At 52.2% G+C, this 2,641-nt stretch overlaps 1 protein-coding gene across 2 annotated transcripts in view; it reads left to right on the top strand.

Annotated features, from left to right (window-relative positions):
- The window catches only part of WFDC2 (WAP four-disulfide core domain 2), a 6,417-nt gene extending 5,195 nt beyond the window's left edge, over nucleotides 1-1,222 (top strand). Inside the window, exon 4 of one of the 2 annotated variants that reach the window (XM_014458100.2) lies at nucleotides 1,072-1,222. The gene's annotated coding sequence lies outside the window, so the exon portion shown is untranslated. Of the gene's footprint in view, nucleotides 1-1,065 lie in introns of both variants that reach the window. The other variant, XM_006091397.3, reaches the window with a different exon arrangement.
- The last annotated feature ends 1,419 nt before the right edge of the window (nucleotides 1,223-2,641 follow it).

Genomic DNA, 2,641 nt, shown 5'->3' with positions numbered 1-2,641 from the left:
GTGGCCAGCCTGGTGAAGTGCGGGCAGAGGTGGCCAGCCTGGTGAAGTGCAGGCAGAGGTGGCCAGCCTGGTGAAGTGCGGGCAGGAGGTGGCCAGCCTGGTGAAGTGTGGGCAGGAGGTGGCCCAGCCTGGTGAAGTGCGGGCAGAGGTGGCCAGCCTGGTGAAGTGCGGGCAGGAGGTGGCCAGCCTGGTGAAGTGCAGGGAGGAGGTGGGCAGCCTGGTAAAGTGCAGGGAGGAGGTGGCCAACCTGGTGAAGTGCGGGCAGGAGGTGGCCAGCCTGGTGAAGTGCGGGCAGGAGGCTGCTCCGGGCAGAGGAAACAGAATGAGCAAGAACCTGGAAGCGCCCTTTGGTTGACGTCTCATTGTTGATCTGCTGCTGCTTCTGACACACTCTCAGCCAAGGGATGGGTGGTCACAATAGAACTCAGTATTGCACAGAGAGACTGGAGCCCAGAGAGGGGGATGGTCGAGCCCAAGGTCCCATGGCTGCTACTTCAAGGCATGACCTTCAGTGCTGGAGAGGGAACCATAGTCTTCCCAGAGCCCAGAGCACTCCACTGATTCCAACCCTCTCTTACCTCCTGAGTGCCCATAGCATGGCCAGGCTTCTGAGGCAGGAAGACACAGGTTCAAATTTCAGCTCTGACACTTAACTAGCCTTTCATCTCCCTGAGCTGCAATTATTTTACTTATAAAATGGGATAAATATTAGTTTGATGAACCCAAAGAAGGGAGGCGAGGTGGAGCTTCCTGGTGGTAGAGGGACTCAGGGCGATCAGTGGCCATGGCTCCTCAGGAAGGCCATGTGTGCCTGAGGGATGGTCTGAAGCAGAAGAGGTGAGTGTAGGACCCGCAGAGAAGTCACGCAGCCCCCCAGCCTCAAGAAGGTGAAGTGTGTGTGTCGCGTGCGTGCTTGTGTGTGTGTGTGTGTTCTCTCGAGGCGAGGGGGGTAAGGGGGTATGGTGGCGTGAGGAAAGCTTTGGTCCAGAACTGAAGCTGCAGGTACTCTCGTCTAGTAATTGTGGATATTGTTGTTGATGGTTTTAATATGATTCTCTCCTCCAGTTTCAGCCACCACAGCCTGAGGAATGAGGGAGTGGGAGTTTCTACCTGGCCCCGTCTGGCTCCAGCCCAGCTGCCCTCCCTTCTTTCTGGCCTCTGCACTCCCTCCTGTGCTCACCACAGTTTCTTTTTCCAACCAATAAAGTGACCACTTCCAGCACTGGTGGGGCCATGGCCTCCATTCTTATTCTGCCCCCCCCCCCACCCCCCGATTCTGGGTTAAGGTGGGGTGGGGGGGCAACCAAATCATCCAGGCACAAAGTCCAGAGAGGGATCAACTCTGAATAATGAACACATTTACAGGGCTCGTCTGGTCTGGGGTTGGTGGTTATTCTCGAGGATGATGGAAGCGAACACTGAGGCTCAGAGATGGTGGAATGCTTCTAAGGTCGCCGAATTGTTGCTGGGCGTTCTGATAGCAGCAGCAGCAGCAGCACGGACTGTGCTCCAGATGCAGGGCTGGGAGGTTCCCTGGTGAGAGCTCCTGGCTCCACAGATGACAGCCCCGACTTATACACCAGGTCTCTGCCAAGTTACTAGCTTGTGGCCACAGAAAAAGAAGGTGGCAAAGGCAGGGTCCTTTGTTGTTATTGTTGTTTTAAGTCAAATCATTGTTTGGTATAAACAATATATTGGGTCAAAATTTAAAAGGTAAAATGAAAAGCATCTTTCACCCTTGACTTCCTTCCCCCAACCCCAGCCAACCAGTTGTTTTTGGAGGATGAGACCAAGATCAGTTTCTTGTGTGTTCTTTCAGAGACATAGCTCCATCTCTCCATCTAGCCTCTCTTTCTCTATTTGTTCTCTCTTTTCCTCTTTCCTCCTCTATTCCCTTACTCTCTCTATCCCTCTCTCTTTCCCCCCAATTTTCCCCTCTTCTCTCTACTCACTCTCTTTCCCATTTCCCCCTCTTTTTATCCTTCTCTCCCTCCCTCCATCTCTCTTCCCACCCTTCCCCGTCCCTCTCCCTCTGTCTGCCCCACTTTCCTCTTCTCTCTCTATACCCCCATCCTCTGTCCTCCTCTATCACCTCTTTTCTGTCCCCCTTCTCCATGGCCTTCCCTCAATACTCACAGGAGCTTTAGGTATCATCTCCTCTACACCCAATGGTGTCTAGCATCATCCTCTTTGTGCAGGTTGGGAGACTGGGGAGGCCTTGAGAGGCACAAAGGCTTTTCTAGGATACAAAACTGGTAGGAAAAAAGGAGGTCTGAACCCAACATTCCCCTAAAAGCTGGGAAATTGGTACATTCCCAGGGAGCTGTGCTGGATATCGGTGTATGGGTATGGAGATGACATGGGCAAAGAGGGTGAGCAGTCAGCAGCCCACAGGGGGCTTTGGGTAGCTCTGATTGGAAGAAGGAGCCCAGGTAATGGACCTTGAGGGATGCCCTCACTTCCTTGGTGACAGACCCCAACAGAAGTGTCTATGGAGAGACACTTTGAGACTTTGTAAATATCCTATTACTTCTTAAAATTTTACACACTGGTTTTAGCACTCACTGATGATTCTTGCCTAAATTAATGATTATTTCATGGTTGTTAAACAATGGTTTTCTAATTCTATCCTTCTTGAGCT

The sequence above is a fragment of the Myotis lucifugus genome, unplaced genomic scaffold (genome assembly GCF_000147115.1).
Source record: "Myotis lucifugus unplaced genomic scaffold, Myoluc2.0 scaffold_90, whole genome shotgun sequence".
Classification (NCBI taxonomy): domain Eukaryota; kingdom Metazoa; phylum Chordata; class Mammalia; order Chiroptera; family Vespertilionidae; genus Myotis; species Myotis lucifugus.
This window is presented reverse-complemented; position numbering and strand designations above follow the sequence as displayed.